The sequence below is a fragment of the Sander lucioperca genome, chromosome 15, assembly GCF_008315115.2.
Source record: "Sander lucioperca isolate FBNREF2018 chromosome 15, SLUC_FBN_1.2, whole genome shotgun sequence".
Classification (NCBI taxonomy): domain Eukaryota; kingdom Metazoa; phylum Chordata; class Actinopteri; order Perciformes; family Percidae; genus Sander; species Sander lucioperca.
In genome coordinates, this window is record NC_050187.1 from 1,100,159 (window position 1) to 1,111,403 (window position 11,245).

An 11,245-nucleotide genomic window follows, 5' to 3' on the forward strand; every position below is an offset into this window, starting at 1 on the left:
ACAAAGTCAGACAGTTTCTATTTTGTATTCATGTGAACATTGCGCTTATCAACATTTCTTTTTACCACATCTGTAGCTAGCTGGGGGGAAAAATCTGAAAAGATGGAAGTGCTGGATACTGCTATCTGCTTCTTGGATTATTGCTACAAGGAATACTTTTATGATCCATCTGCCAAGATAGAGGAATATAAAAAGATATATATTTTGGAAATTGTTTCCATTTCAAAGCATTGGACTATAATCACACATGATCATCAGATATGTGTCTGTAAGCTTTCTGGGATGATGATGTTGATTTACAAACTTCAGTTGCTGATCACACACGCACACGCGCACACGCACACACACACACACACACACACACACACACACACACATAGTGCATTTCACTATCTTTGTGGGGACCTGTCATTGACATAATGCATTCCCTAGCCCCTTATCCTAACCTAAACCATCACAACTAAATGCCTAACCTTAACCCTTACCCTCACCCTAACCATAATCTAATTCTAACCTAACCATAACCTAATTCTAACCCTAATCCTAAAACCAAGTCTTAACTGTCAAACAGACCTTTAAAGTTGTGGGGTCCAGCATTTTGGCCCCACAAAGCTGTCCGGACCCCACAAGTATACTGTATTCCTGGTTTTTGGACCCCATGAATATAGTTAAACAAGAACACACACACACACACACACACACACACACACACACACACACACACACACACACACACACACACACACACACACACACACACACACACACACACAGTGTAACCAATAGATGGCAGTCCTTCTCCAGATATGCAGAGCATTGAGAGCCATACTGAAACACATACAGTACATATGGAAGTCATGCTCTCTATAGAGGCAGCTTGTGAAGAAAATAGAAGAGGGAACTTGGGTCCCATGAGTCATCATTTTCACTTTAAATCATTAAGTTTTTTTTAATAACAATTGGAATTTTATTTGTGTAATCTCAATTCTTGTTTAATGTTTTTGCAATTCAGTTTCTTTGCAGAATGAGTGTTTTGTGAAAAAAAAGATTTTGTGAATTGTTAAAGGTTACAGGAGTTTGAAGTTATTAGACAGAAAATGTAACAGTAGTTTCTTTTGCTTGTGAAAAAACATTCGAATATTTGTTAAATGAGTACTTTATCTAAATGGGCAGCATGTGCCATTTCTTTCTTTCAATAATGTTTTTGTGGTCATAATCATTTGAAATGACTGGGAATGCTCTTTATGCAACGCCAGAGCTGACATTCAGTGAAGGACTAAGGCCATGTGAAAGAAATGAAATTGTGATGAATGCTGACGAAGCTGGTCTTGTGAGGGTTAAAAATACTTTGCATTGACAATATAGATTTATATTCTTTAAAATTATTACAATTACATTTTTCAATTCATTAAAATTGAATCAAACGACATTAGGGTCCATGTTTGTTTGGTGTTCTGGCACCGTGGAGGAAGGTGTGGCAATGCGAGACCGCCGAGCTGTAATCAATGATGGTCAAGGTCTTCTGTTGATCGGTGTGCTCTAGGCATATTGGAGCTGGGCAAGGTTGGCAGGAAGGCTGGATTTAATGTGTTTTAGTTTCTCAAAACATTTTGTGAGTATGGGCAACACATTCTCACTCCCATCACTTAAAATACGGATGCTTGGTCAGGTGCCTGTGGCGTTGTTATTGACGCTAAAAGTCTCCTTTAGCGTCAGATCTAAACGCGCTTGGTCGGGACTATTGGTGTCACTTTTGACGCAGTTAGGTTAAGGAAAAGGTCATGGGTGGGCTTACGTTTCCATGACACACGGGACAAGAACTGGACGGTTGGGTTTAGGTAAATGAGAACGGGACGGTTAGGTTTAGGTAAAGAAGAATGGGACGGTTAGGTTTAGGTAAAGAAGAATGGGACAGTTGGGTTTAGGAAAAGAAGAAAGCGATGGTTGGGTTTAGGAAACGTGACACGATCCCCGGTCTCCTGGGTGAAAGTCCTGTGTTTGACCCATCCACCACCACAACCAACCTCCCTATGCAGATTTTTGGGCTTTCAGTAGTTGCTCTGAAACGTGCGGTATACTAGCCGCACCCGAGGTGGTGCGCGCCAATGTGACGTCAAAATGACGTAGATCTCGCTGGCGCACCACTTTATTTTTTTCAGCGGCGCACGACAAAGTGGAAACAGGAACATGGACGAGTTCGAGGACAACCGGATGCCAGGACTCTCAGAGTGACTGCAAGTCTCTCTTATAAACTTACTGGGTTAAGATGAGTTCTTTTATGGTGAATGAAAGACTTGATCCCACCAAGTAGCTCATCCAATCAAATCGAAGCATTGACGTCAATGCTGCTGCCAGTTCTGCCGTTGTTTACCTTTTTCTTCTTCTTCTAGTCCGTAGAAAGAGCAAAGTCGGTAGGCTTTCCTCATTAGCGCCACCTCTGTTCAGGAGAAGACTGCAACTAGTGTCGTTATCTCCGTGCGTGTATAAATAGTTACGGCGTGCGCTACCATGACGTCACATTTGCGCAGAGGCCTCGGGGAAGACCCAGGAGTAGGTGGAGGGATTATATCTCCAACCTGGCCTGGGAACGCCTCGGGAAAGGGAAGTTTGGGGTCCCCTGCTGGAGCTGCTCCCCCCGCGACCCGATACCGGATAAGCGAACGAAGATGGATGGATGGATGAGCTTGGCTGCGGCTACTGTAAAAAGGCCCTTAGTGCTACGTCATCTTCAAACCCCGTGTAGCTGCTGCTCTGCCTGGTGCGTTCTACACACACGCTTCAGATGCTGACAGCCACTGTCCAAACGTCCATATTTTACGAGTTCGGAGTGAGAACGGGTTGGTATAGGGGTAAGTGCTACTGGTCTATGATCATCTAAACGGGGGATGTTTCTCTGTTTTGGCACTGGTATAATTGTGGCTGGTGGGTACAGTGGCCTGGGGGGACAGATTCAAAATGTCCGATTTTTCGCAGAGTTGTGCGGCAGGGGGGGAGTGTCAATGAAATGGTCCATTGTTTGTGACTCACCGTAACACTACTGAAAACCAGTCGGATGTCATGGGTTAATACCTTTCTAGAAATATAGCAAAAACTATAAGTGAAAGTGGAACTATGACCAAAACCTTAACCCCCAAATAGGCCTACTGCACTAAAACTAAAGAAAATAGATGGGTAACACGTTCGTACTAATTACACAAAAATAAAGATTTATATTATTGTGACACAAAAACCAGGCATCACTTTAAAAAAAAATATTCACAAAAGCAGGCAATTAAAAGAATATTGAAATCAGCACACTCACTCTGTGTGAATGTCACTGTTTGTGTGGAAAGGGACAGAATTTTAACACAAATGTTTTAATTTTTTTATTTTTTTAACCTTTATTTATCCAGGTAAGTCGATTGAGAACAACTTCTCATTTGCAACGACGACCTGTCACAGTCACACAGTTCCACATTCATACCTGGAAGCTGCCCAGTACTACCACAGTCTGATCTGATCACATTCATACCTGGATGCTGCCCAGTACTACCACAGTCTGATCTGATCACATTCATACCTGGATGCTGCCCAGGACAACCACAGTCTGATCTGATCACATTCATACCTGGAAGCTGTCCAGTACTACCACAGTCTGATCTGATCACATTTATACCTGGAAGCTGCCCAGTACCACCACAGTCTGATCTGATCACATTTATACCTGGAAGCTGCCCAGTACAACCACAGTCTGATCTGATCACATTCATACCTGGAAGCTGCCCAGTACAACCACAGTCTGATCTGATCACATTCATACCTGGAAGCTGCCCAGTACAACCACAGTCTGATCTGATCACATTCATACCTGGAAGCTGCCCAGTACTACCACAGTCTGATCTGATCACATTTATACCTGGAAGCTGCCCAGTACCACCACAGTCTGATCTGATCACATTTATACCTGGAAGCTGCCCAGTACAACCACAGTCTGATCTGATCACATTCATACCTGGAAGCTGCCCAGTACAACCACAGTCTGATCTGATCACATTCATACCTGGAAGCTGTCCAGTACTACCACAGTCTGATCTGATCACATTTATACCTGGAAGCTGCCCAGTACCACCACAGTCTGATCTGATCACATTTATACCTGGAAGCTGCCCAGTACAACCACAGTCTGATCTGATCACATTCATACCTGGAAGCTGCCCAGTACAACCACAGTCTGATCTGATCACATTCATACCTGGAAGCTGCCCAGTACAACCACAGTCTGATCTGATCACATTCATACCTGGAAGCTGCCCAGTACAACCACAGTCTGATCTGATCACATTTATACCTGGAAGCTGCCCAGTACCACCACAGTCTGATCTGATCACATTTATACCTGGAAGCTGCCCAGTACAACCACAGTCTGATCTGATCACATTCATACCTGGAAGCTGCCCAGTACAACCACAGTCTGATCTGATCACATTCATACCTGGAAGCTGCCCAGTACAACCACAGTCTGATCTGATCACATTCATACCTGGAAGCTGCCCAGTACAACCACAGTCTGATCTGATCACATTCATACCTGGAAGCTGCCCAGTACAACCACAGTCTGATCTGATCACATTCATACCTGGAAGCTGCCCAGTACAACCACAGTCTGATCTGATCACATTCATACCTGGAAGCTGCCCAGTACAACCACAGTCTGATCTGCTGCCACTGAGCAGCTCCACTGGAGCGGTTGGGGTTAAGGGCCTTGCTCAAGAGCACCTCAGTGGTGTTAATGAGGGAGAGACAAGCGTTGCTCTTTCACTTTCCCCACCCAGATTTTATCCTGTCGGTCTGGGGATTGAACCGACGACCTCCCAGTCACAAGCTCTCTTCTTAACCCTAGGCCACCACTGCCCAAATCCAAAGTCTGCTTTCAGGATGATTTAATATGCATTCTTTCTTTACATAGTTATAACACAAATAAGAAGTGCTTGCAGTGACACTACTGCTGGAAATAATAATAATAATTATAATGCACTTTATTTATAAAGCACTTTTTGCAACACTCAAAGACACTTTTTAAAAGGAAATACACATACTACGAAAATTCACAACCTAAAATTCACACATTAATCAAACATTAAAAGCAGCTGATAATAATGTCCGGACTTTCCAGCTGTTGCACTGCTTGGGGTTTTTATCAAAACATTATTAGGCTGTTTTGTAGCATTTTCTTTTCTTTTCCCGTTAAATAAAATTAAAAAAACACTGAAAATATAGTAGTTGTATTTTTATTACATGGTCTAGAAATGGGCACCAGGAGTGCCTTGGTAGCCAAATGGTTAAAGTGCATGCCACATAACCACAACGTCGCCATTTGGGTTCAGGTTGCGTGTCATACCCCTCTAACCCTGCCCCGTTTCCAGTCTGCTTGTTTAATGTCCAATAAAGGCAAAAATGCTAAAACGTAATCTAAAAAAAAAAAAAAAAAAAATGGGCATCACCATCCTTAAAATGGAAGTCGATACATTAATCATCTACCTGCAGTTCAATGTTGTATGAGGTCAAAAATAAGGTAAATTTCCCAAAACACTAGGGTCATACACTTATACAGTGTGCCTGAGTCTTTGTCAAGTGGTTTGGGCAAACTTGTAGTTGTGGAGTAAATGTAAGTAAGATTTGTGAATAGTCATTTTTATATTAGCTGGCTGTAGTTAAAGGTGCCGTAGATAGGATTGTGAAGATCCAGGACTTAGCCAAAAAAATTGAACATCCACAACTTGTCAGTCCCTCCCCCCTTTCCACTAAAGCCCAAAACGGTCTCCTAAGCCCCTCCCCCCACAAGGGAGAATGAATGCGTGTGCATGAGCAGTGATTGACACGCAGTTAGACACCCCCCCCTGGCCCTGATTGGTGTATCTGAACAGGGAGCGGTGGATTTTTGCAAATCTCACTACAGGCTGTAGGTGGAGCCAGAGGAGCTGGATTTTTTTTTAAATGACCTGCTTCATGTAGTTCTACTGGAACATAGGGTCAGTTTCAGCAAATATGACAGAACGTTAGTTTTATAAGTCTTACCTACTGCACCTTTAATCAGATATTAGACATTATTATTAAAGCTATAGTGCGTAGTTTCTTTCGCCCCCATGAGGAATTCTAAGTAATGACAAAAACACTGTCGGCGCGTCCACATGATACAAGCCTTCCGTGATCGCACATAGCCCCCACCCCTACTCCAAGCAGTTGCTAGTAGCCAAGGAGGACGTGGAGGATTAAAAAAACATGATGGACTCTTCAGAAGAGGTCATTATCTTCACTTGAAAGTCGCTGGATGCCACAATCTTCTGAACATAGATGTACTGAGAAATCCAGAGAGAGTTGTGTGGAGCTGATAGTCTTAATTAGCTTTGTAGCAACTCATTTGACAATGGCTTGAATGGAACAGACGTTCATTAATATAAAGTTACGCACTACAGCTTCAGTACTCGCCTAATTTAATAGTCATTTACTGTTTAATAATTTTCCTTTTGTCATAATGATTTCATAAGGACGTTGGCTTTAGAGCTTAATCAGTTTTCCCCAAGTAAATAAAAATCCAATAATGCAGCTTTATTGGGTTTGCGGTATCTCTGCATGCAGGTAGGTTGGGTTTTATTTCTCAAGGATTTGGGATATCTGTCTGAGATTTCTGTCCCCAGAAATAGAATTTGTGGATTATTCATAGTGAGCACCACACATGGAATTCCATCCGCCTCCATTGTGTTGGAGTGAAGGCAGAAATCTCAAAGACAGATATCTCTAAACTAAAACTATCTGCAATCTGTACAGAGAGATGACGACTGCAGAGACACACACAAACACACACACACACACACACACACACACACACACACACACACACACACACACACACACACACACACACACTCTTCCAGTCGTGGTGGAAAAAGAGGCGGGGGTGTAGTGGCTTGGTTTGGCATAGTTGGAAATGTTAGCACCTCACTGAGCTCCTTTTCCACAGCGAGTGCACAGATATATCCAGCTCCATCTCTCCTCTGTCTATACACCATAATAAATCACCCATTCTTCTCTCACTTCACCTACAGAAAAATGACACTGATGACGGCATTGTTGAGTGTGCCCCATGTGGAATAGATGTTGTGATATATTATGTTTTTACCACATGTATTCTAAGCCAAATGGCTGCCTCGTGAGCATCATCGGTGCATATTTTGTGTATACCTGGACGATTAAAAGGTATACCCTACTAACCCTAACCCATATTTTCTAAATCTGCGGGAGCAAAAATCTGCTCATCAGCACAGCAAAACTGATTACATGTTTTCAGGTCACGTTTTAGGCTGATGAACCTCTGGCATTCATTATTTATACTAGAGGTTACCTTGCAGAGGAAGACTTCCAAGACGGCACTATTGGGAGTACACACTGAAGGTTGTTTACTGAATAATCTTTTGGTTATGGCAAGTAGATGTATGTATGCACATTTGATTTAAAACAATGCCACCTGCATTACATTTTCAATGAATGTAAAATTATTGCAAAATGTGCATACTGAGCGCATCTGCACATCACATTTCAGTAGTTTTCCCCACAATATCTGCCTGTAGCAACTGAAGCATGCTAAACATTCTTATTGTTGGTTAAGGTTAGGAAAGAAAACATAGTCTGAGTTAAATATTGACAAGGTACATGAGGACAGGACATGTTTACACCATCTTTCCCTATAAACTTAACCGTACACTTAAAGGAGAAATCCGGCGCAAAATGATGTGTACCGAGTCGACCGTTCTCTGAGATTTGTTTTCATGCTAATCGAATGTGACCAATTTTAGCGCAATTAGCGGTTTGCGCTAACACTAGACTAGACTAGCGTTATAAGCTAATTAGCTAATTAGCTTATAATGCTAGTCGTTGGGGCACTGGTAAAGTAAAAATAAATCGCTATTTCTACACCACTAACAAGGCTCAAAACAGCGGTAAAAAGTAGCTTCCACGGTAACATAATGAGGGTCCCTATGTAAACCAAAGCATTGAGAACTTTGCAAGTGTACAGACAGTTTATTAAAAAGATAGTTTAGAAAGACTACCGTTCACGTATACATGCGGGCGCCACCTTGGGAAAGCAGTCACGATCAGTCGAATGACGAACGCCGTGCTTGAGCTATGTTACTAGTTACTGGTTGCCCGGCGTTCGTCGTTCGACTGGTCATGACTGCATTCTCAAGATGGCGCCTGCCTGTATACGCGAGCCACAACATTTTATGCCTACGCAATGAATCAGAATCAGGTTTATTGCCAAGTAAGTACTTAACAAGAAAGCAAATGTTCACATTTTGTTCTGATTCTGAATTGTCATTTTAAAAGTCAACATTCGTGTCACTGTGATTCATAAAGCCTTAAACACGACCTTAAATGTTCCCCCTGCTTCCCCTCATCTGACTTCACCACAGCATCTGACCTTCTTCATCCTTCAACCCTAATTAGCGCACACAAGCACAAGTACCCACCCTGTTGCACACATTGGCAGATGTCTTGGTAACAAGTGTAAGTGTCATTCGCAGGGCATCAGAGGCCTGTGGTGAGGGACTTTATGGAAACACTCCCACATCCACTGTGGAACATACCAACATAATCTGATTGCCATCATGTCTATTACTTCCCTTACCTATCACCCACACACGCACGCACAGACACACACACATACACACACACACGCACGCACACACACACACACACACACACACACGCACGCACGCACGCACGCACACTCACACACACACACACACACACACACACTGTATCCATTGGCCTAATATTGTAGCCTTAAAATAGTCCTCATGTCTTGACAGCAGCTAAATCCGGCATCGCTGTCTTGTATTACTGACACACTGAGAGATGAGAGCTGCCCTCATGCCTAATATAACAGCTTTCCATGTATTTATAGGCCTGCAGGGAGTCAGAATAGCATCTGTGTGTATTGAAAATGAACCTGGCTGACTGGTTGGGAAGATTTAGACCGTGTTCCACAGACTGTTACTGTTCATAGCATTCCATTACATCATGACAGAGCCATTCTGGTGGGCAAACAACAGGTGCTCAGATTCGTAGTACAGGTGTAGGGCAGGGCAAGTGTTTGCAGCATTGTGACAGCAAGTCGTGTATCTCTGCTGCTGGTGGAAAAACTTTGATCATTTCATTTTTTTAAACGGCACATTGTCCGTTTACTATTTACATGCTGCCATTAGGACATCTCGCAAGATCACACATCAGTTTCCATTTTAACGCAGACGATTCCCAGGTTTACCTCAGCTGTGACCCTCACCCTCATACTTTCAATGAATTTTTCTCTCTTATGAATTGTCTCGAGGACATTCATAAATGGATAAACAAGCATAAACAGGGCTTTGTATTCACTGTTATTCATGTTTGTATTATTATTTTGACTTATTCTACTTCCGTTGTTGTTTGGACGCCTACTGAACATATGCATACTTTTAGCTACAAAAACCATTCAAATATCAACGTGTTTTAGCCCTTTAAGGACGTAATGGGAAATGTTCAACTTTTTCAACCATTTTTACTTTTTAAATATTTATTTTTACAATGAAACCTAATGGAGAGGAGGCCCTGACACACCAACCTGATAATCGGCCGTCTGACAGTCTGGCGAGGTCGGTGACTCTAGTCTGTTTGGTGTGTTCCGTGCCGTCGTCCGTCAGAGGAGCTGTCGGCCTTCATTTTGGCTGACCTCACTTGCAGGGTCAAAGGGCGGGCAGTCTGACTCAATGACCAATCTGATTGGTGGAGTGCTAACCCGGAAATGGCGAGTGGGATGAGTGATGAACGCCTCTCAAAATCTGACAAAAATCTTTTAAACTGACCTTTGTCGATCTGAAATGAAGACAGATTCAGCAACTGTACGGCCTATTTCTCTCTTAAAATGTTTTCAGAAACACGTTTCGGTGAATTATCTTTGTAAAATAAGAGATCGTATTTCGAACAAGCCGTCATTACTATCGGCTAGAGAAGCCAGACCCATGTGACGCATTTGTCATTTCCGGTTTTAACTTTTGGGCGCCAATACAGATTACTGCCGCCTGCTGTTATGGAGACGTATACAGCTAGGGCTATATGACTACACAGCACTTTATAATGGTTGGATTCCTGTTAAGAGTTGCTAAAGTTACTTTACTTACACTCCAAGAAATAAATCCGTAAAATAACAGAAAAAGTTTCTGGCAGCTCATTAGTCCAGACTCCATACATTCCATACTCAGTCTGCTACTTCAACTGATGAGAAAGAAGCCTGACCTGTGCTTCAGAAATGTAACATGGCCACCTCTTGAGTTTGGTGGGTTTTTTTCAGTTTTTATTTTTAATAGTTCATTTGACTTTGATCACCAGGTCTTACTAAGTCTGAGTCATTAAGGAAATGTAAACATCCCTTCAGCAGTTTGTTAGGGTGACTTTAAGGTGTCGCCCATACATAATACTCCTCTGAACTGACTTATGGTTGTGCGTTAAGGGTATTTTTGTGTCTAAATGATGGGAACAACAATCTTTGAAAGCTACAATGTAAGTTAAAGGGTAATTGTGCACCTTCAATTTCTGTCCACTAAAAGGGCATGATTTACTGTTATTCTCAGTGTCAGACAACATTATGGAAAGGATCCATACAGAGGTCACCCTTTTTGTTAAAGAGTAAGATCCTTTTTGACATGAAGCAGCCCCGCTAGCCAAACCCCCCAGGCTCCAGCAATTTTATCATCATAAAACACAATTCATTCAAAGTGGACAGAAACAATAAAACTATGAAAAGTCGTCTTGCTTCCTCTTTCCACTGTTCCAACAATCACAGCTCTGGCTTGGTTGACATAAACCCTTAATTCACACACTGACTTGTGAAATCATGCTGGCCTTATACACGCTAAAAGTACTGATTATTTAAATAGAGTCTGGTGAGTTTGACGATGGTAATTTGGAGAGGTTTCTTGTAAAAAAAAAAAAAAAAAAGGTCTATCTCTGTAGGGATATCTTCCATAATGTTGTCAGGCACTTACAATAATAATCTGAGCCTGTCAGTGGCAAAAAACTTTTAGTGGATGGTACTAATGTTACAAATTTGCCCTATATGATTACATTGCCGCCCGGTTCGCGGCTGCCGGTCAATCCAATCAATCCAATCCAACTTTATTTATAAAGCACCTTAAAAACAACACTGTTGACCAAAGTGCTGAACACAGTCTAT